This window comes from Giraffa tippelskirchi, chromosome 3 (genome assembly GCF_054371585.1).
Source record: "Giraffa tippelskirchi isolate mGirTip1 chromosome 3, T2T-mGirTip1v1.2.pri, whole genome shotgun sequence".
NCBI classification, from domain to species: domain Eukaryota; kingdom Metazoa; phylum Chordata; class Mammalia; order Artiodactyla; family Giraffidae; genus Giraffa; species Giraffa tippelskirchi.
This window is the reverse complement of record NC_137277.1, coordinates 166405291-166430579: the sequence shown is the minus strand read 5'-3', so window position 1 is coordinate 166430579 and position 25289 is coordinate 166405291.

Sequence of the window (25289 nt, the reverse complement as noted above, 5' to 3'; positions counted from 1 at the left end):
AGGTCCAGTCAGCCAAAGTAGTTCTATTTACTGGAGCCAGCCCCTTGCTAGAGTTAGCTGATAGCATGGCTTGCTAGCTAGAGGCCCTTAAGAGGCAGTGAGGTCTGAATCTTATTTGGATGCCATTTTTTGATGCCTTTTCAAGGATTCTGATCAGCAAAATATAATGTAGAATAAAAATGTGCTGCTTATCTCGCTATACTGTTTATCTTCATGAGTCAAAAACATCAGAATTATTAGCAAGCATGTAAGATTTCTGTAAGAGACCCTGATGCTGGGAAACATTGAAGGCAAGAGGAGAAGGGGGTGGCAGAGGTTGAGATGATTGGATAGCATTACCAACTCAGCGGACATGAGTTTGAAGAAACTCAGGGAGATGGCGAAAGACAGGGAAGCCTGGCATGAGGAAGTTCATGGGGTTGCAAAGAGTCAGATATGACTTAGCGACTGAACAAGAACAACAGTGTTATATATCTGTAAGAGGCAGAAGAGTAGCTCAAATATACAAGAGGGTTATATGAAATAGATTTTAAAGCCATGGGAAGTTTATTTTAAGTTGAATTTATCATAGTATAGCCTAGTATTTTTATTCTCTGACTTTGGTCAATTATACTAAAATGAGAAAGGACAAGTTTATAATATATATCTGAAGGGCATAGCAACTATGCCACGTGAATTTATTTCCAAAAAAAATCATGAACATATCTTTGTGGAGAGAATACACAAAATGCATCATTTCTCCACAAGCACAGCTCATAAATTGTTCAAGTCTAAATTACCAATGAAGTGTTTGCTAATTTCTGCTAGTTTTCCAGCAAAATGAATGGAATCTTTGGGTGTATTTTATATTATAGAACCTCATCTATTTTTTAATTATTATTTTGAATAACTCTTCAGGCAAAGAGCAATTTTTGCTTGTGTGCATTGGATAGGCAGGACCTTTGACCTCTTGCTGGTCTTCTCTGGCTGAATCAGTCACCACCAGGAAATTCACCTTCAAGTCTGCAGGACAACCATGGACGCCCTCATTGTGGATCTCTTGTGTTCTGCTCTAGCCCCAGCCCTGGGATAAAATGCATACATCACGGAAGGACAGAAACACAGTACAAGCTGTCCCAGAGGCCTTGTGCACTAGGGCAGCTAGGAGAGATGTGAAGATGTGGATATCACAGTAGTTCTGCTTTTAGTTAAGAAAACAATGTGTCTGTGTGTGTGTGTGTTCATGGTGGATACTTTAGTCTCAAGGCTTTTGCACTTGATATTCGTGCTCACTGTTTCTCAACAAGGATGCTACTGGCATTTTTGTTGGACTCATCTTCATTGTCTGTGGTTGTCCTGTGCATGGCAGATAATGGAGCTTCTTTGGGCCCATCACCTAATTACCCACAGTAGCGCTCCTCTTCTATCCACCCACCACACAATCACTGTGACAACCAACACACTTCCACACAATTGCAAATGGCACCCTGGGTAAAGGAATATCAATATAGGTTGTGGTTTATGGTGCTCTTATACCAGCTTTGCACATAATTGCTCCTCACCTCCTTCAGATCTTTGCTCCGATGACACCCTTCCTGTGAAGCTGCCCATGAAAAATGAGTCTCAAGTGGGCAATCTGCCCCTCTCCACTCTCCTTCTCCTTCTTCCCAACTCTATTTTCCTCCAGAGCACTTATCCCCATCTGGGATGTAATTTTTTTCTTGTTTATTTTCTGTCCCTACTCCTCACCCACCGTAATTGGTGCTTGATAAATATTTGTCAAATAAAAAGATCTAAATAGAGTGGGATAAATTGTTCTTCCTTTGCCTCCTGAACTTTAATGTAAATCAAGCTAGGGTAACATGCTATTCCAAAATAGCATGAACAGACATGTTATTCCAAAATATCCCGCAGGTTTGTTAACCTGTGCAGTGCCACGCATCAACCATATTGAACCAGTCCGTGACCTGAGCCAGACCACTGAAGGCTTCCTTTCCTTCTCCTCTGCTGCTTCTCACCTTGCTGGATCCCGGGATGAAAATAAATAACTGGCAAGCATAAGAAACAGATGGTGCACCCAAAGTATATCTCTGCAGGGATATTTTTGTTAAGATATTTTTATCAGGCATGACGGGCTTCCCTGGTGGTTCAGCGGTAAGAATCTGTCTGCAATGTAGGAGATGCAGAAGACGCGGGTTCAATCCCTGGGTCAGAAATATCCCCTGGAGGAGGGCATGGCAACCCACTCTAGTATTCTTGCCCAGAGAATCCAATGGACAGAGGAGCCAGGCAGGTTACAGTCTGTAGGGTCACAAAGAGTCAGACATGATTGAAGTGACTTAGCCCTTCAGTCCCCACCAGGCAGGGTAGGGAGGTTGCGCTGTGCTGTGCTTACTCTCTCAGTCGAGTCAAAAGGCGTGGTTACTGGGACTCCAAACGTGAGAGTCATATGGAGAAGGCTGGTATAAGGAAGCCTTAAACTTTGAAGAATAACCAGTTAGAGGCGACTCTTTAAAGAAGGAGCTGGTGGGATAAATATCCTGACCTCATTATCTTCCTCTCCTCTGTCTCCTGCTTGGGCTCCATAGTGATTGTGGTAAAGGCAAAGTTAAAGCACTGGGGTGCTCACCGTTGCAATGCACAGAAAAAGCTGGGTAGAGGAGAGCAGAGAAATAAACCCAAGAAATAAGCTTATTTCTTGAAGAAATACACTTCGAGAGAAAAGGGAAAGAAAGTGAATTGGGCAAAGAAGTTTCTACCAAACTTTCAACCACCCTATGGACTCTGTAAAATCTGTTTTTAATTTAGTAAAATCAAGCCAATGTCAAATACTCCAAATTCATTAAAAACCTCAGATTACTTTGAATCACCTTTTAGGTCTTGGTGTACCCGTGCCAACCTGTGCTGGCATTTTTATCTTCCTTGGTCCTGATAAGGTTGGAAACTTGGTGGTCCTCGACTAAAAAAGGAGAATTTCTGGGTGTGTTCTTATCACCAGTGTTGGGGGGTTGTGAGGGAACAGAGAAAGATGACCCCATCCAGCCTGGGGTGGGATCTGCTAATATCCAACTACCTAACACTATCTTTCAGGATGAGAGTATAGGGTTAGGGTTCCATAAGTATAGATATTAGAACTGTGAAGTATTCCTCCCTCTACCTCCGTTGCTTATTAGAAAATTAATGTTACTTTTAATGAAATGGATGAGATTCTTCAGAAAATAATTACATTCTCCATTAAGAATGAGCCCTGCAAAATCTGTTTTTGATTTAGTAAAATCCGGCCAATGTCAAATACCCCAAACTCACTTACAGGAAAAAATAAAATAAAATTTCACCCAGTAAATGGCAAGCACAATCATCCATCCTACAGAGTAGCCACATGGTATTTACAGAGATTGTAGAAGAGGGAATCCCCTGCAGCTCCCATTAATGTTATGAAAGTGAAAAAAATGAAAGTGTCAGTCAATCATCCATGTCCAACTCTCAGTGACCCTGTGGACTGTAGTCCATCAGGCTCCTCTGTCCATGGGATTCTCCAGGCAAGAATACTAGAGTTGGTTGTCATGCCTTTGTCCAGTGGCTTGTCCTGATCCAGGGATTGAGTCTGCATTTCTTTTGTCTCCTGCATTGACAGGCAGATTCTTTACCACTAGCACCGCTTTGGAAGCCCCACAGGCATGTGTACATATACATATATCAAGAAAGCATTTACCTACCCTTTAGCTCTGTGTAGACAAGAAACTACGTGTGTGTGTGTGTGTGTGTGTGTGTGTGTTATGTGTAGTTGGGAAAATGTCTGGTGGATTGATAAAAAGACTAAAGTGGGTTTCTCTGCTAATTGTCAGAAAAATTAGAGTAGAACATATATGTCTACAAGCAAACTAGATATTAGGTTTTCAGAGAGATTAAAACACACGGATTTCTGAGTCCTCTGCAGTGGCACATGACAGCCTGTTCCCAGCTGGGCTTTGGCTGAGGCCATTCTAATTCCTCTGCTAAGCCCCTTCCAAATGCCTTGTGGACCAGCTGGGGCCCAGCAGATGCCTGGGTGAGGCCACCATTCTCCAGAACAGAGCAGACAGCTTTCACTGGCAACAAGCCCCTAAGGACAGAGCAGAAAGAGCTCTCCAACAGTCAGCACTCAGTTCCTATAATCACCTATGATTGTGGGTTATGACATGTTTTTAGTGTTAGCGAGAACATTTAAAATAGAGTTTATTGGTGAGATTTCTTGAGGGATTTTGAGGACAATGAGAGGCCAAGTGGGAATACTTTTGTAAAGAAAAGAAAACAGATGGGGAGATTTCTCCCAGAGAGACAGAGCAGATTTTCTTCTTTTCCCATCGTTCCATACTGTGTCCCAGGCAGTGGCAGGAACACAGCTGGGACTCAGCAAAGACTTCCTGGACTTGTATGTAACTAAGAAGCAGCAGATCCCTTTGCTATCAAGGGACCCCACATCCCTGAACAAGGAGGATGCCAGCAGTCACTGTGATCTCTGGAGGCCAGAATACTTGCCCCTGATTTCTGAGTATCACATAAATATCCTATTATTTAGTCTGAACTGATCAGGAGTCAGGTCAAGGGAATGGGCACAGGAATAGTGATGTCTATAATTGGCTATCCCACTTCCCAGTAAGGATGGAGACTTACAATTATTTCTATTTATTTAAAGAAGAAAAATGGACATTTCTTATATGTCGTTTTTGGTGGACTTGAGATTCACACTGCTAAACATGGATCTTTTGAAAATTACTATATTTGTAAACAAAACCAAGTAAACTGTATTACTACTCTCCCTTATCTTTTTTTTTGCCACATTTTTTTTATTTAGAGTAATACACTGCTTTTTAGTAAGGCATCAGCAAAGTTGCACGATACAAGAACAACATAAACAAATCAATTGTATCTCTAGATATTAGGAATGAACTATTAATTTAAGGGTCTGATTATAGTTAATACACAGACATAAGAAGTAAAAATGCTAAGTTACTGGCCATTCCTCCAACAGTATGGATGAAGAGCCATTTGTGGGAGAACACAGAAGGACGAGGGAAAATGGAGCAGAGAGATGAATGTATCAGATAGGTATTAATACCATAAAGATACTTACAAGAGTTTCTAGAATAGAGATTCTGGAGAACAACCAAACATGAGAGAGGGAAAAATCACAATTATACAATTATGTAACATTTATATATTATACAATTATATAATATTTATATGTTAAATAATACTCATAATGTATAACACACATATAATACGTAACAAGTTTACAATATTTAATATTTCATTTATTTTATACAATATTTATCTTATATAATATATATAATATTTCTCTTAGGCTACTTTCTAATTTTCTTTTTGTTACTGGTATAATTGCTTTACAATGTTGTGATAGTGTCTGCTGTACAATGAAGTGACTCAGCTATATGTATACATATATCCCTTCCCTCCTGAGCCTCCCTCCCACTGCCCCATCCCGCCCCTTTAGATTATCACAGAGCACTAAGCTGAGCTCACTCTGTTATAAGCAGCTTCCCACTAGCTATCTATTTTACACATGCTAGTGTATCTATGTCAGTCCCAATCTCCCAATTTGTTCCACCACCCTGTTCCCTGCCTTGTGTCCACATGGACATTTATCTTTATCTACATCTGTATCTCTGTACCTGCCCTGCAAATAGGTTATCTCTATCATTTTTCTAGATTCCACATATACACACTAATATACAATATTTGTTTTTCTCTTTCTGACTTACTTCACTTTTTATGACCGACTAGGTCCATCTGCATGTATATACATGAGCCAATTTTTTTCCTTTTTATGACTGAGTAATATCCCATCATAAAAACTATGAGGTATCACCTCACAAAAGTCAGAATGGCCATCATCCAAAAATCTATAAGTAATAAATGCCAAAGAGTGTGTGGAGTAAAGGGAACAATTATGGTGGGAAAAGGGAACCTTATTGATGGGAATGTAAATTGATATAGCTACTATGAAGAACATTATGGAGGTTCCTTAAAAAATGAAAAATAGAACTACCATATGCTCCAGCAATCCCACTATTGGGTATATACCCTTAGAAAACCATAATTCAAAAAGATACATGTACCTCAATGTTCACTGCAGTGCTATTTACAACAGCCAGGACATGGAAGCAACCTAGATGCCCATCGACAGACAAATGGATAAAGAAGATATGATACATATCTAATTTTCTATTGACCACCCTGATTTCCTGGGAGCCCTGAATGGGCCTTAGAAATAAGTACACTCTGAACGTACCTTGTGAGAAATTGCCAAGCCTGTTGCATTTCTCTACAAAGGCTGGTTTTGCTGCCTCGCATGCTGGAGTCTTCATATATCAGATCTACATCTTGACCAGCCTCCATCCCCTTAAGTCATAAAGAATGTGCCCCACCTAGACCGTGGCTATGTCTGAACCCTGAATCTTTCATGCCTGGGTTCTGGACTTTATGTCTCACTCACTTACATCCTTGATGTTGCCTTTCTGATCCTTCCATTCCCCTATCCATCTGCCAAATGCCAGGTGCACCCACACCCTTCCTCTTCCTCATCCCATCCTCAGAAATTCATCCCTGACATTTAAATAGTTTGTGGATCATTCTGGTTAGAAGGCTGACCTTGGAGGTATGTTCCATATGCAGTAATAGAAAAATATAAAAAGGGACAGGAGAAAATGCTAAGTGATACCTAGGTAAAGCAGTATCTATCTTAAGGGGATTCGCAATTAAGAAAAACTGAAATATGTACATTGATACCAAAATATATTCTCTCCTACTTGATCCTCTTGAAGACCTCAAACTGGGATTTATTTGTCTTTTTTTGTTTTGCTTTTTTTTCAGTTTGTTCTGTGTCACTTTTCCCTTGAGGCGATACTTTCCTCTCTTCTCAACATGAACTCTCAGTTTCACTTCAGCTTTATTTAAACATTTTAAGACAAATTGAGTGAATTTGGCTGTAAATAATTCAGGCCACTCCCCCTATTGGAATCTACATCTCTAGCCATGTACTGCCTGCATTATAAGCATCCTGAAGCAAGCATACCTAGGAGCTCATTTCATTAATTGAATAGATTAAGAAGAGTTTCATTTATTTTGCCAGAGGCTAAGGCCAGTCATTAATTTATCAAGAGAATTAAATATACTGCTGGGGGAACAGTCCAAACATTATTTTTAACTCTGGCAGAAAGAATTGATAAAATGTCGATCATCCAAGATGGCAACATCTTTTTTGATTTATGTATTTTATAGGATGAAAATAAAAATGCCAAACAGTAACATATTCTGAAATGGTCCACGAGAGATTGTAGAAACATTAAGAACTCTTCTGGAAAGGTGCAGGAAATGTCACCAGTCAATCATAAGCCTCTAGAGGTTGTTCAAAGGCCTCCCAATCCAATCATTTCTAAGTAAATTTGCTTGTTTGAAAACGGTCTTTGATTAAGGCTTATTTAAAATGAGGCAAATAGTTTGAATACTTGTCTTTTCGCATTTTGTTGTGGGCAGGTCAGAAAGCACCCTCACCAGCCAGCACTGTGCTTATCAGAATCTACATACATTAGTCAATAAATATACCCAGTAGAGATTTATTGAGGGCCTCATAAGTGTCAGATACAGTGCTATCTCTGAGATAAACAGTGGCAAGGGAAACCCTATCTCTATTCTCTTGGAGCCTCTGATCCAGGAAAAAAGATCATAAACAAATCAACTGAGTTTCTAGCTATTTCAGAGAATAATAAGTGATACAAAAAACATAACAGAATAGCAAGTTAGAAAGTAACTGGAAATGGTCACATCCTATAAGGTGTTTAAGGACAATATTTCTGAGAAGCCTAGATTTGATTTATGAGAAGGGGACAGCCTTGAAAGAATGCGGGAGAAACCTTCCAACAGAGTGAATAACATCTATGGTGGCTTGAAATTGGGAACAATTTTGGAGTATCTGAAGAAAAGGGGACAGGCCAAGATGGATGAATCATAGAGAAAAGAGAGGAGAGTGGTATGAGATCTGAGCAGAGAAGTAAAATAGACCCAATTAATGATACAAGCTTTATTTCAGCATACTAGAAGGTCACTGATCTGTGAAGAGGTAGGATAGGATTTACATTCTTCAAGTATTCCTCTGGCTGTTACAAGGAGAACAGACATTAATGGGACAAGAGAGAAAGCTGGGAGCCAAATTGAGAGGCAATTTCAGAATTTAGGCAAGAGATGATGATGATTTGGACTGAGATTTTTGCAAAGATAGTGGGAAATGGATGGGTTTTAGAAACAGCTTGGTAGTTGAACTGGCAGATGAAGTGATAAATTAGATGTGGGGAGAGTGATGGAAACAAAGAGAAGATGAGCGAACTCTTTGGCTTTTGACTTGAGCAACCTATTTGATTATATTTCTGGTTATTTCCCTGCCTAGTTAAACAAAGGCTATCACGATGAAAACAGATATACCTTCTTTAGTAATCAACAACGCGAAAGTAGAATGTGTTGACCCAAACAGTACTACAGTTTGTTTGTGTGTGTGTGTTAACCACTAACTTTGTAGTTATCACTGAACTGTTGCTATTTACTCTGATGAATTTTCTCAATTTAGCAATACATTATTTTGACTCAAGCAGTACCTGTTTTCAAAATGGTCATAAATGTATCAGCCATAGGTGTTATGGATTAGACATGATTCTTCCCAGGAAAAAAAATTTTGAGTGAGTGGAATATTTAAGTTTTTGCCAAGGTATGCTTGGATTTCTCTTGACTCCTTTCCTCTTTTTAAAGGTCAAGACAAGCCATGTGGATGACATGGAATTTATGCCAAATGCTGATTCTCATCTAGGCTGAACGTATCTTGAGTTCTATTCAGCAAAGTTATTTCTCCTTGAGATTTCACCTAAATTTTTTTATTACATAATGAGGTAAATTAATGCCCTGCAAATGTAATGTGTCTCCATGATATACAGAGTATTTTAGATTTTATACACTTAGCAAAGCATTTATCCTATTATCACATAATCACTTCCAGCCTAAATAAAGAATCTGGTGCTTAATGCACAATGAATTCTATCTTTTAGCAGCTTTATTGCTGTATCAGTTATTAATTTAAATTTGTGTCATTTTTAGTTAACAAGAAAGATATCATAAAGATTTGTTTGTATTAGATTATATTGAATATCCTTACATTGGGGTATTTAACATTGCAGGAATAAACTATCATATTATTATTGCAATCTAGACACTCTTATAGTATGTTTAATCCTCCAGCATCCAAAAGTGCTTTTTAAAACCATAAATATAGGGAGCTCATTTAACTTTCAAGTGGTAAAGCAGTCTAGGAGATAGGTGTCTGAGTCACAGGAGTGGTGAGGCTCTCGGTACTTAATGATCCAATAGCTTATGCCATGCTTTAGCCCATGACACCTCCATAAGAGTATGTGTGTCTGTGTGTCTGTGTGTCTGTGTGTGTGTGTGCATGCGCACACATGCATGCATGCTCAGTCGTGTCCAACTCTTTGAAATCCCAGGGACTGTAAGCTTCCAGGCCCCTCTGTCTATGGGATTTTCCAGGCAAGAATACTGGAGTGGCTTGCCATTTCCTGCAGGGAATCTTCATGACCTGTGCATCAAATCTGTGTCTACCGCATCTCCTGTATTGGCAGGCGGATTCTTTACCACTGAGTCACCTGGGAAGCCATAATTATGTTGTTGTTGTTGTGCAATCACTAAGTCATGTCTGACTCTTTGTGACCCAATGGACTGCAGTACGCCAAGCTCCTCTCTCCTTCACTGTCTCCCTCAGTTTGCTCAAATCCATGTCCATTGAGTGTGTGATACTATCTAACCATCTCATCTTCATAAGTATGGCGAAGATTAATTAGGTTACCCTTAGCAAGCACTTAGAGCTTTATGATGGAGATCCAAAAACATACCATGTATGCTGGATTTTTCTTGCTTTTGTAAACCTACTTCCTGAAATGGATTACAGAATCCCTTTGCCTTAACTTTGTTTTCCCTTGAGCCTGTCTCTTCATGGTAATATTAATGGCCACCATTCCCAATCACCTATAACATGGTGTATGTTCTACAGACATCTCTTTATGAGAGCTTCATGTACCCATGGATCCTCACAGAGAGAATGCTTAATTTCATTTTATAGATGAAGTGTATTAAGCTCTTAAGGTTTCAGTATTTACTCAATTTATAACTTCAAAATAGTTTCATATTTCTGAGGGGGTGGGAGGGAGCACATAGTACTTTGAGAAGCAGAACTTTAACACTGAGTATGTGGCAAGTTATCTTGAGATATTATTCTCATCTTGATAGTATACAGGAAATATACTTTCAGGCAAAAAATGAGGAGCTGCTTTATGCCAATTAAAGTGTACATTCTGGATTGAGGCCCATTCCATATGAATAGTCCTCAGTGAGATAAGTACAGATATTGAGAGGGAGCATTGAGAAATATTTATAACAACTTGACAGTAATTTTATGTCTCTTGACTCTGATATAATAAAGCAAATTGGCTTCACTTCTTAAAATTTAACTTTGACTTCACCTTTGTGTATAAAGTATTAAACCATAACAAAGCAGGGAGCTGGGAAAATGATGCTTCATCACAGATACTTTGAGAGGCCCTGGACTAGACAGTGGGTGTGCAAAAAATGTATGGACAACTAGTGACCCCCAGATAATGAGACCCTGTCTCCATACTTTTGGGAACCAGAACATCATGAAGACAAACATACCCCAAGAAAGAGTAAGCTCAAGATGAACTGAGCTAGTTGGAATCCTAGACTAACTGGTAGAAGTTTCTATGCCCCCACAAGTCATGGAAACCACAGACTGTAAGCCTCAAAGCAAGTTAGAGACAGAGTTGAATGAGACACTGGCCACACAATGATTAGTTGAAAAAAGAGTGAAGACCATTCCAGCAGTCACCTAGATAGAACCTCAGAATATGACTGACAAGTCAGTGACCACCTGGAAAGAAAGCCTGAAGTCCAAAAAAATGTTTCCTCTCTCTCTCTCTCTTTTTTTTGTCCTTAAACACTAAAAACTCATGCATAATATCTAGGTAAAGAATCTTGGTGCAAAAATGTGAGTTTATAATTTTGCTATCATGGCTTAGGTGAAAAGTTAAGCTGAAATATTGTTATACATTTCTTAGCTTCTTAACCAGTGATAACTGTCCCAAACATCTATTCAAAGCCAACCACCAGATGATATAAGGTATTATCAACAAAGGGCTAAATTCCTTTATTTGCCCCAAGGGAATATATAATCTTAAAAGCCAAGAGCATTAACTTTCCCCAAAAGGAAATGGGCTCCCAAGTTGCCATGATTTCTTAGTGATTTTGACTCCAGAAAATCTGATGGTATCATTGATTCTGTTTTCTTTACCCACTTCTATTCCTAATCAGTTATAGGATTCTGCCAACTGTTTGATATGTTTCTCATATTTGTTCTTACTTTTTATTTCTACTGCAATCAAACTAATTTGTGTTATCATTTCCTCAAGCTTTAATTAGTAAAATATCAAATTTCTCAGATTCTGGTCTGTCCTATCTTCCATACAACTTTTTTTATACCCTAAAACTAAAACATTCTTTAGATCATGACAGGACCCTGCTCAAAATCCATTGGTTCTTATTGTTAATAGAATAAAATCTAAGTTCCTGGATCTGACCACAATCAGCCTTTCCACGCTTACATCATACTTCCCCTACCCTTACATGAGTTGTCCCCATTAGTCAGGGCTTCCAGCTGTCTTCTTAACATATTAGGCTTAATTTTACCTGGTTTCCTTTCTTGTTGTGTTTTTCCCTTGAAACACCTTTCTCCTACTTAAACAAATTCTCCCCATTCCTAAAATCCTAGATTTTTGCCTACTCTAGGAGATCTTCTGCCTCACCTGGATGCTTACTCAGCATTATGTAACATTCCGTATAATTCCTGCCTGATATTTATAGTGACTGACTCATTCCTGTTTTCCTAGGTATCTTCCAGTTTTAGCACCTTTGTCCTGGGAAATTCCTTAATCCTGGGGCACTATCATTATGTTCTGGAGGTTTCATTCTCTGTTCTCAATTAATTTGGAATCTTGTTGTCCACCTTATCTGTATGTTGAGGACTTCATTTTACATTTACTCTACACAAATTTACCCAACACACCACTTATAATGAGATGTTCGATTAGAGCCGAGAAGTTAATGAACTCTTTCCTGGGAATTCCTCTTGTCTTCCACCTCATAGTTAGACTATGATAGAAAAAGTTTGGGGTGTTATAGAGTTAGACAGAAATAGCCAAACCTGGCAGGGCTCCTGAAAAGAAATTTGCAATCAATCCTGTGAAACCAGTCCTACTTGGGGAATCCAGAGTGTTTCGGAAGTTTTAAAATAAACTTGAGCTGGCTTTTCAGATGGAAACCATCTCTAGGTCCTCTAGGCGAGAAAGCTCCCACTTTTCTGACTCCTTTCTTCTTCCTAAGAGTCCAGCAATAGTCAAAAAGTGGTAGAAAAGAACTGAGGGAGGTGTATGGAAGGAGAGTACTTCTTAGTAAATTCTGGGAAGCTTATGCAAGCAACATAAGCAGAGATGCACCCAGGAGGCTCTCTTTCCAGATTTGAGGAAAAAGTTCACAAAATTTTCAAAGGAGAGCCTGTTACATGCTTTATACCATACCCCCATCCCCACAGAGAATCTCCATAGCCAACTTACAAAATGCTATCTCTAATATGCAAGATTTGGGGTAAACAAGATTATATATACTTTGAAAATATGTTTTAGATAGATTACAGCCAACAATCCTTTTGTAATAAATGTTTCCCTTGAGCCATAGAAAAATGCTTCTTGCCTTTAGCTGCTCGGCTATGTTTTATTCCCTTGTGATGCCTGCTGTCCTTAAGGGCACCACTAGTTTTTCATTTACAAAAAATCAAGTGATTCTCTCCATACGAGGACAAAATAGAAATTGATATATCAATACATTGGTTGCTGGATTAAGAAAGTGTGTTTAAGGAAAGTTCCTTGATAAATAAGGTCTTAAGGGGGGATTTAAAAATGATTGGAGGTGAATAGGTCAGAGTGGGTATATTAGTAAGGGTTTTCCTCAGAAATAGAACCAATATGATATATATATATACACACACACACACACACACACACACACACACACACACACACACACACACACATATATATATTAATTTACTTTAAGAAATTGTAAATTGACAGTGGGGCTTATAAGACCAAAATCTGCAAGACAGTCTGTAAATTCAGCAAACATTAAAATTGCAATCAGGAATCAAAAGACTGGAAGTTGTTGTTTTTCTGTCATTCAGTCATGTCCAATTCTTTGTGACCCCATGGACTGCAGCATGCCGGGCTTCCTTGTCCTTTACTATCTCCCTGAGTTTGCTCAAACTCATATCCATTAAGTTGTTGATGCCACCCAACCATCTCATCCTCTGCCACCCCCTTCTCCTCCTGCTCTCAATCTTTCCCAGCATCAGGGTCTTTTCCAATGAGTTGGCTCTTCACATCAGATAGCCAAAGTATTAGAGCTTCAGCATCTGTCCTTCCAATGAATATTCAGGCTGGAAACTGAGGTATAATTTCTAAGAGGAAATCTAGAAGCAGAATTTCTGCAAGGGGCCTCTGTATAAGACCTTTTAAAAACCTTTAACTGATTTGATGAGGCCCATCTTTATTATGGAATGTAATCTGCTTTACTCAAAGGCAATTGATTTAAATATTAATCACATATGGAGAATAACTTCACAGCAATAACTAGACTAGTGTTTGACTAAAGAACTAAGCACCATAGCCTATGAGTTGACACAAAAAATTAGCCATCACAGTGGACATATTCAATGTCAAAAAATAAATTTTTTATTAAGTATAAGCAAGGTATACATTCAAGATAAGAGTTATATTTTAAGGTCTGCATTAGTGTAAGGATGACAGAAACTCTAAAATTTCCTAAGTTCATATTCTTAAAGTTGAATCATGTCTGAACATAAAGGAGGATTAATTTTAATGTTTTACCTGTCTCCTCCAACAATAAGAAAGTCATATGTGAATCTAAGGTTCACCACTTTGCCTGGTTTAACACAATAGGCCAAGGGAAGGCAAGATCTTCAGCATTTGTAAAGCTAACAGAAAAACACTGCAGGGGAAGGTCTCAGAGCCACAGAGTACGGTAAAGACTAGGTTGTAATCTAATTAGCAAATGATAATAGAAGCCAATGGAAAACAGGCCTCATGCCCAAGAACTACAATTCCATGGGGAAATAAATGATTGATCGCTTGGAGACAGGAAACAGATAGGGGAAAGCGTGTTCTTGCCTTTGACCTGAAACATAGATCATGACTTCCACCCTGAGTGAAAGCATTTATAAGAAACCAAATGCTTTACATTCCAGCAGTCTGTCATTTACAGGGAAGACAGGTGAAGTCCTCCAGCAGAACACCAGTGACTCTTGCTATAAAATTCCCAACTTACCTAAGAAATTTTGCTAGATGCAGAATTGCATTAGTAAAGTGGTATTTTTCTCAATATGAAAATTTTTAAATGACCTAGTTCTTAGATCCCTCTTTACCCATTTCACTGCCATCAGCTGTTTATGCGGAGAGTCCGGACTCGTGCTGCTCATCATTCATGCTAAGTCACTTGAACTGTGTCCAACTCTTTGCAACCCTTTGAACTGTAGCCTGCCAGCCTCCTTTGTTCCTGGGATTCTTCAGGCAAGAGTACTCAAGTCGGTCACCATGCCCTCCTCCAGGGGATCTTCCTGACCCAGGGTTTAAACCTAGGTCTCTTAAATCTCCTGCATTGGCAAGCAGATTCATGACAGGCTGATAAATCAAGAGACAAGTTGTTAGGGCAAGCAATAGTGACTTAACTTAGAAAGCCAGGAGACTGAGAAGGTGGTGAACTAGTGTCCCCCAAAACAATCTTCCCCAAGTAAGAATTTAGGTTCCTTTTACTCTGAAAGGGGACGCTGTGTGGTTGGTTGCTGCAAACTTTTTGGTGTCAGAATCCTTTGTTCTTGCAGCTCTCCTTGTAGGTCAGGTCATAATGTTCTTGTAGATCTCCAACAAGACAAATGGTCTAGTTTGAAACTTTTAATCTCTATATGAATGGAAAAGTTGTTAAACCTTTAAAGGTCAGAGCCTTGAGAAAGGGGGCTACCCTGAATATTTCAGGCTACAGGCAACATTTTTAACTTGCACCAAAAACAACAGAATATAAAGATTAAACTGAAAGAAACAGATCCAATACAGAGTCAGATTTGATCTTTTCATATTAAAAAATGTTAAAGAGTAGCCATGGTCACCCATCTTCTTGGTCACTTTTTAGCAGGTTCTTCTTGGAGAAAGTCATCCTTGCAAAATTAGTGCTTTTCCACAGTCTTTATATCTTTACCTCCAGAAGGCGTGTTCTGCTCCCAGAAGGACTCAGCTCCATTTCACAAACAGAAAATTTTGTCAGACAGAACAATGTGAACAATATTGTAGCACAGGTTAAAGGAATTGCCCTGTAAGATTGTGGAATGGTGGCATTGGACAGTCCTTTGAGTATATCATTCTCAGGTCACTGTTTAGATAAGGCTATTTAACATGAACCCACAAGTACTCAAAAGTGTCTATGAGCAAATGAACTGAGAGAATTTGGCTGGGCAAGAAAACAGATCCTGAAGACAGAGTATAGGGCACAAAAAATGTTTAGAAAACAGGTGAAAGAAACCAAATAGTAGGAAAGTAAAAAAGAAGACTGCATCTTTGCTCAGATAACATAAATGTTTGCAACAGAACAATGGGAATTGAGATCTAAACTCCCTTTAGATTTATCAATACAAGAGAATGTAGGGAAGAAAGGCACAGAAGACTTTCTATACCAGAGCAAGTCCTGGCTTCTTTGCTATGGTCAGAAAAGTAAAATTCAAAGTTATATATGATTCAATCAAGAAAAAATAACTCCTCGAAGTAGTCATTTCTATAATATTACTCCTCTCCTCTAAAATTTCCCTTCAATTACTTTCCATTACCTTTAGTTAAAACATCTCACAAATAAATATTGACTCCCAGGGCTTCCCTGGTAGCTCAGCTGGTAAAGAATCTTCCTGCAATGCAGCAGGTCCTCGTCTGATTCCTGGGTCATGAAGATCCCCTAGAGGAGGGATAGGCTACCCACTCCAGGATTCTTGGGCTTCCTTGGTGGCTCAGACAGTAAAGAATCTGCCTGCAATGCTGGAGACCTGGGTTCAATCCCTGGGTTGGGAAGATCCTCTGGAGAAGGGAATGGCTACCCACTCCAGTATTCTTGCCTGGAGAATTCCATGGACAGAGGAGTGTGACAGGCTATAGTCCATGGAGTCACAAAGAGTCATACATGACTGAGCAAGTGAACAACAACAACTAGTAAAAGTCTTTAAATTTTGTTTGAAAATGGGGAGAGTCATGTGTAAGGAGGGCCATAAACATGTAGTCTTTGATCCACTGATTCTATATCCATGATTCTGTCCTAGGAAAAGAAATCAGTTAAAAACATATACACATTCATGTTCCTTCATGTTCTCTGTCAGATGTATGCTATTCATACTCTTGGAAATGGTCAAAATACCCCCATTCAGAAAATGGTCAAATAAATTATGCTATTGTCATTTAGTAGCCTATCATATAGTTATTAGAATTTTTTTTGAAAGTTTTTAGTTAAATGGGAAATACTTACAGTAAAAGTCTGAAGAAAGTAAAGCAGCATGGAAAAATACATTATGATTTTAAGTCTTAAAGGATAGAGAAAGAGAAGAGCTGGATAGACGTATTACATTAAAAATGTTAACGGGGGCTACTTTGGACAACTTTATTATGATTAGTATGATATTGTGAGTCATTCTTTTTTTACTAGAATTTCTACATTTTTCTAAATATTATATTATGTTTGGTAAGAAGAGTATCAACAAACTAGTAAAAGAAGATAGCCCAAAAGAGGTAAAGATGGTAATAAAAATATAGATTTTTCAAGGGTAGAGATATAATGCCTTTACATCTAGATGGGCAATAACTCCAAAATTTCAGAAATTGCTGGAGTGCAAGCAACTCATATCTGGTTGAGATTCAATCACATTCTACAAATGTCAAGATTACAGTCTAGCCAGCCATATAATACCTCTGTGACTTCACACTTTTATTTTCTGATGTCACAGGTCAGATATCAATGAGGGACTTCTCAAAGAATAGTAGCTTGGAAAGAGGAACAACAGAAAAGCAAATCCAAGAATGAAGAGTACAAAATAAGAATGAATGGACAGGGTTACTGTTTAAAACTTGCTGTGTTCCTTTTTCTAACTTAAGAATCTAATGATAAAGGTGTAGGGTCTTGACCAAATTGTCCTTTGGAAAGCATTAGTTTTACCCACATTCAGGAACAGGGTTTGCTCTCTCCACACATAGGGGATATGCTACAGCATGGTCTCCAAGAAGAACTCCACTGGTAAATGCCAAAGTAGAGCAGGACTGGGGAGTGGACAGGACTAGAACCAAGGAATGTACTAACCTTTTGTTCCTCAGGGATCTCACAGAGTAAAATTATATGTGTATTAAAAAACAAATATTAATGAGCACAGTATTCATTGTTAATCAATGTTTCTATTTGGTTTTCTCTCTCTTTCTACTCTACATGTGCAGATATGTATAGAAATATCATTAATTTTGTGGGTGGCAATAATCTATTCCCATTGTTATGTTTGTATACTTTGTAAGTAAACCATATTCTTCCTGTATCATGCATTTATGATGATTATCTCCCTTAAATTTGGCAGCAATTTTATGTTTGTTGCTAACATGTTTAATATTATAAGCAAAATATTTCCATTTTGAAAAGCAGAAATGTTGATATTGATTTGTGCTTGAAATGTAAAAATGCAGTATAAAGAAAAAAGTAAGGATAAAGAGAAGCAGAAATTTATAGACTTTTGAATAAAGTAGAATTATTAGAGTCTTAGAAAACCATATAATTTGGACCTGTGCTGTGTTACACTCACTTGAGTAAACTTGCCTAGAAAAGCCATAATCATATTTTTACCAACTTGAGAGAAAACTATTTGGTAGTCCACTAACACAGAATGAGGTATCAGTTCATTGTGAAGGGAGAAACTTGATGAATGATCCTTAACACACTGAAGATAAGTAAATTCAACACAAGACTCCTGCTAGGTTGGGAGAAGAGAGAGCTGCAGAAAATGTTGTAAGTCATGAGGAAGGACCCAGGTGTCATGGCCTTAAAATGGGTAAGTTTTCATCCTTCTTTAAAAAAATTATCTGCCTCTATACAGTGTTGTATAGTTCAGTGGTCCCCAAACCTGGCTGCGAATTTGAATCATCCAAGGAATTTTTGGTTTTTAATATACATTCTGGAGGTCCCATCCTTGAAATTCTGTTTCAGTAGGACCAGGGGACTAATGTAGGAACTGGAAATCAATATTTTTAAAATTTTGACACAAGTTGTACAGGGGCTACAATTTGAGAAACAAGCAGAGAGTGGGGGTAGAAGAAGGGCAAGTATTGGGGTCACAAAGAAAAGTATTTCTCAACTACAAACTCCTACCTAACCTTCCCATTCTTCACTGTCTTCAGTGGGAAGGGAGACAAGTTTGAGTTCCATAGCAAGAAGAGTTGAAACCAGTGGAGAGGGGTATCTGGGGAAAGTCAGAGTTAGTGAATGAGTTTGAATGAGAACCAACTGATGTCCCATCATTAAAACTAGGAAAGAAGACATTAAAATTGTGTGTGTGTGTTGTTGGGGGGACAATACTGGTGGGAGTGAGGGAGTCCACGGTGTCAAAAGTATAATAATGATGAGGGAAATAAAGACAGAAAGGCAACTTGGCATCTAGTAGACAAAAATGATTTTTCAGAAATCTAGCATGGGCTAAAAGAAAACAGCCAGCAAATTGTGAGGGAGTTGAGGCAAGTAACATATACACATTTATGATCTATTTACTCATTTATTTATTTAACTTCTTTATTTGACAAATATTTATTGAGCATTCTTTTAGATATTGGGAATACCAATAAACCACAGACATTGTCTCTATCTTCATGGATCTTACAAAAGCACTTGTTGGAAAAGCTGTACGGTTCATTAAAATTTTTTCCAGCTTTATTGGGATACAATTGGTATATAGCCTGTGTAAGTTTAAGGTGTACAACATCTGATTTGATATAAGTATGTTGCAAAATGATTTCCATAATAAGTTAACATCTATCACCCTTCATAGTTATAATTTTTTTCTTGTGGTAAGAACCTTTAAGATCTACTCTCTTCAGTTCAGTTCAGTCGCTCAGTCATGTCTGACTCTTTGCGACCCCATGGACTATAGCATGCCAGGCCTCCCTGTCTATCACCAGCTTCTGGAATTTACCCAAACTCATGTCCATTAAGTCAGTGATGCCATCCAACTATCTCATCCTCTGGCTTCCCCCTTCTCCTGCCCTCAGTCTTTCCCAGCATCAGGGTTTTTTTCAAATGAGTCAGCTCTTCGCATCAGGTGGTGAAAGTATTGAAATTTCAGCTTTAACATCAGTCCTTCCAATGAACACTCAGGACTGATTTCTTAGCAACTTTCAAATATACAGTATTGCTAACTATAGTCATTATGCTGGACTTTATTTCCCAAAGAATATATTTATATTATAAATTGGAAGTTTACACTGTTTGACCACCTTCACTTTCAAATAGGAGAGATTTGTGGATGATTGAAAGCAAGGGAAAATTGCCTAGAAAGGAAATTCAAACATTTAAGATATGAGAAAAAATAAATAATGAAAACAAAAGTCTCTTTGGAAGTGGAATGGATGAAATAAGAATAAAATGTTGGACTTAGAAAGAGACATGGTCTACTCTTCCTTTGAGACAAAAGTAAGGAAGAGAGAACATGCTGGAAACAGAGTAAAGAAGAGACAAAACACTATAGTTATTTCAAATATACACCTGTTGAACAGAGGCTTAGAGACATTAGTGAAAGTGTAAGCCATATTAAAAGATAAAGAGTATTCACCTATATATATGTTACAATCAAAGCCCAATGTCTAAATTTACCAATATTCAATTACCACATGAATAATGAATAAATGAGAATTAGCATAATTTTTATTTACTCTTTTTTCATTATTGAATAGTGTTTACTTTCCATTACTGTCTTTCTTACTAGTGGCTTTTATATAAAAATGAAATTTCATGAACCTCGCATCATGACAAATCATTCTTTGTTTCTCCGGGTTAATTTAAAAGACTCAAACAAACACTCAAGAGGTCAGCTTCAGACTTACCATCGGATGCTCTTTTTAGAACCTATATGTATTACATCAGTGATCCAGGACCAAGAACTGCCGAGATGCTGAAGATGACAGATTGCGACTCTTGGGAAGGGAGGTTCATTATTAGGCAGACATTTGAATAAGATGGGTCCTAACACCAGTTTGAGTCCAGGAAGCTGCAACTAGATGGATTTTTACCTGTTTTCACACCATCCAACAAATCATGCTTGGTCAATCCAATCTGTTTGTCAAGATCTCTAAAATAACTGGTTTGTCCAGGAAACAGTAAGTTCAATGCTACTCTGGTTCATTTGGTAGTTTGAAAAGAGACATTATAACCCTCTTAAAACTCACTGGATCCCCTCAGAAAAAATAGCATTCATTTCAGTAGCTGCAGCTGGGCTTTGTCTTTGTAAAGCTCGCTGGCGTTCAGCAAGACGGCCATATTGTAGCTGCAAGCTATTATAACACACACTGACTTCCAGATTTACAACTGTGTGCTCGTCATTTCCAGATGTAGTTTTACTAAGACAGTTGTGCAGGAAACATTGTGAGAAGCAGCAGATTTCCAGTAAAACATGCCTATAAACACTATGGCTTCTGGCAAAGTGGGGGAAAAGGTTTATACCCAGATGCCTTAGAAAAATATAGTCTATTCTTTGTTCATATTTACCCTGAGGGTTTAAGTGTAATCTACAGGTTTTGTTTCTGCTTTGTTTGTCTCTCCCTGACACTGCAACAATTTATATAGACTCCTGTGTCCAGTAAATGTTTTGAGCACTGAGATATATATTTTCTGCCCCTTATTCCACCAACAATTTAGGAAATTTCTAATAGAAATTCAGAATCTGAACTACAAAAGCAATTACTCTGAGTATTTTGAAATGATCTCCATAATCTATAAGTCTCTGAGCATCACCTGGACAGATTAATTGGAAAGCAGAAACCAAAATTTCCTGCTGGAGGTCACGGACCCGTGAGTTCATGAATATTTCTATACATCTCATTGAACAAGCTGCCTGATTTTTCCCTTAACACAAGCCTACATGATTCAAAAGACATGATTTGGCAAGAAAGAAATTAGCACATATGGGTGTAGGTGGCAGTTTCTTAATACCCAAAATGGGTCCACCCTTATTTTCAGCAGTGGCTATTGTCAATGTAATAGCAAGTCAAGGAAGAAATTGATTGTAACAGACCCATCCTTCCAAAAAGTTAAGCAGTAGATAAAATTTATCTCTGACTCCATGTCTGTTATTCTTACTTTTCTCTTAAACCAATCTCTTTTCTTTAGGGACCCCCCTATAACATTGCTGGCATATTAGGGCTCCCCTTAATTGTGTCATTGCCATCAACTCTATTCAGTATTCCAAACTGATCTATCCCATTCTTTCTTTCATCAATACTTACCTGCCTTCAGTCATCCATCCATCTTCCTCCTCACCTACTCCTTTCTATATAGCCCTATTATTGAAGAGAATGGCTGCTACAGTATTGATGCCCTAGGAATATGTTACATGGAATGATTGAGCTTGAAAACATGATCCTTATCCATTCAATAATTCAAAGCCTTAATTTTGTAATTTCGAGACTTTTTTTTTCAGTGGAGCATTATTCTTCCATGGAATAATCCTGGGACTCACATAGAGTTCAGATGTGAAGATGCAGCAAAAAAATACAAGCTAAATAAATAAATAGAAGAGCTCTGGTTTGCTCTCCCAGTGCAGCTTCACTACTTTGCAAACTATACATTTGGACTCATATAAGGTATGTAGTTCTAAAGGGGTTATAAAGGGAAAAGAAAAAAGAAAGAATACTACTGCCTAAACCCAAAGAGATAAATCAGTTTAAGACTGTGCCATATCACATCAGCGATAATGACAGATTGGGCTATCTTACAAAAAAAAATATTAACATCATGTATGTGTGTGACATGTATTGTTCCCAATTACTGGTGAGAGCACCTGCCTTGTGGTTCAAGCCTGGGTTCTAAAGTGCAGCTCATTCATCAAGCCTCATTGGCAATCCTAATCTGAGCTCATGCTCCACAGCACACAAGATAGCGGGAAAAGCATAGAAAGCTGGTGAGTAAGCGTATCCTCCCATAGAAGTAGGACAGATTCTTGGCTCCATAAGCAACTAGCTAGGCAGCCTCTATCCCTAACTGTGCTCAAGTTAATGAAGTATACTGCTTGGCCAGGTCTGTGTCACTTATCCACCATTTGTGTAAGTAGAATTACTATGGAGTGAGGGAGAGCTGTATTTTCCCTACATGAAGGATGCTGGGTAGACATGTACACACATTCAGTACAGTAAGAGCTGGACATTCATAACAGATGACTCTGACCTCTGATGGAAGCACAATATCCTTTCCCCAAAGATGTTTTTAAAATTAGCTGAAAATATGTGAGTATGATATTTTCCCCTGGATTTAAAACAATATGGTGAATAAAAGATATCTGTAGAGTTCACCTTCTTTCAAAAAAGTGTCTCATTTCTCATGTCATGACTCCCTTTTCCTTGGTCAGAAACTTCAACCATTGGACCAGCAATAAAAAGAATGGGCAAATGGCCATATCAAGCTTGGAACTGGAATTTTTATTTTTTAAACTTTGCTGAAGAAGGAGAATATCCATCAAGCAGAACTAATTAAATAAGAAGCATTATTATTAGAATTTTCATTTGCATTTCATAAGCCTCTAAAGTAAAATGATGCAAATATATTGACTAGAGTTGGCAGTTATTATGGAGAATTATTGCCTTGTGGATTGCAAAGTCATTGACAGTGACGTATTTAACATAATAGGCTCAGAGCAATATCATTTGTCAATGGTGAGATCCCTTTTCCCAAAACTGAAGGAAAGAGACATCTATTTAGCGACTTGTATGTAAACAGCTTCCATCTCTATTTCTCTTTTTCTAGACCCAGATTTTCTTTCTCTAGTTTTATTTTCATAAATTAAGATTTCTTTATAAGTTATCGGTTACTAAACAATGCACTCTTCCAAAAAGAAAAGGTCTTTAAGTCAACATAAACCAGTTGAGGCAAATAACTTGTAACTCATGATGTCAAAGCAACAAGAAAATAAACCTAACCCACTTGTGTGATCTCCTGGGAGCTTTAACCGGCAAGATTGCCTCCAGAATGTAAAAGTGAATGGCTCACGCGGGAAGTCTTTGGGCAGAACGAGGAGGAGGAAGAGAAAGGAAAAAGAGGAAGGGGAAGAGGAGGAAACCAAAAAAAGACAGTGGGGAAAAAGAGAAACAAAAGATACCTGTGTTTTAAATATGTGGAGAGAGAAGCAATTCAATCTGCATGCTTTATTTCATGTGTTCAAGCTATTACACCACACAGGAGAGATATAATAAAGCATAGAGGTGAGTGGTTGGGTCACCCTAATGAATACAAATAAAATATCTCTTTCACCTAAAGAGGTGGAGCGTTTTATTAACTAGCATTTGGAGAGTGTTATTATTTTTTATGTCTAAGATTTTATGGATCCTACTTTTCTGGAAGGCTGTGGAGCCAGTGACAAACGTTGCAGAGACTACTAACCTCTTATTTCATGTTTGTAAAACAAAGCAACACATTCACAGAAGGGAAAAATGAATCAGTTAACCTTCAGCTTTATCTATGAAGTTATGATGTCAGTGTGTTTTGTAAATTCTGCTACCTCTATTGTGGTTAAAACAGCTTCATTGAACATAAGGAAAGTATTTTATCTTATGACAGTTCAGTTCAGTTCAGTCACTCAGTCGTGTCCGACTCTTTGCAACCCCATGAACCACAGCACGCCATGCCTCCCTGTCCATCACCAACTTCCGGAGTTTATTCAGACTCATGTCCATTGAGTTGGTGATGCCATCCAGCCATCTCATCTTCTATTGCCCCCTTCTCCTCCTGCCTTCAATATTTCCCAGCATCAGGGTCTTTTCAAATGAGTCAGTTCTTCGCATCAGGTGGCCGAATTATTGGACTTTCAGCTTCAACATCAGTCCTTCCAATGAACACTCAGGACTGATCTCCTTTAGGATGGACTGGTTGGATCCTCTTGCAGTCCAGGGGACTCCCAAGAGTTTTCTCCAACACCACAGTTCAAAAGCATCAATTCTGCTCTCAGCTTTCTTTATAGTCCAGCTCTCATATCCATACATGACCACTGGACAGTATGTGGGCATCATTCATGAATTCTGGATGTTGTGGGGATAAACTGAGGAATTCGCATTAAAATGAGGTCTTTAGATGAGATAATAAACAGAGGTGATACCCTGGAAAAGTTAGACCTAAAAATCTCTAAAGGATTAGATTTTTAGAAAAAGAAAATTGATACTCCAAGAACAATATTGAACACATTTGACTTAATATATAATAGTGGGAGGAAGAGTATTTCATATTTTCTTTACTTAATCAAAATACATAAAATTTCAATAAAGTCATTTACAGTTGATGCATAACAATATATCTAATAAATAATAGTGTACAATGTTTTGTAATATTTACATATACATGTATATATGCAAATACATATATTGCTATAAGTAAATATATATAAATATATACATTCAAATATATAAATTTATATATCCACATGTATAAGTATCATACAGAATTTAATTTTTTATTTTTCAATCATTTCTCATTTGTGCAAAAGCACTACATATTCACAGACATGAGAGTGTAGGGAATTATTTATGACACTTGGTATATTTGGTAAATCTTCTCAAAATTCTGTATGAAACCTCTACATTTTGTTCTAACAGGAGAAATTCATATCACTATATATAGAGTCCCAACATTTGAGATTTCTAATAGATCTGTCAAAGCTTTATATAAAGAGAAACCAAGTCCATTTTCTACTTATTTTTAAAATTTTTTTCTATTAGAAAAATAATGGAGAAAGCCTTTCTAACCTTCAGCAAAGAACAAAGTTAGACGATGGAGAATGTTCATATTGTCAAGCTGCCTGGTGT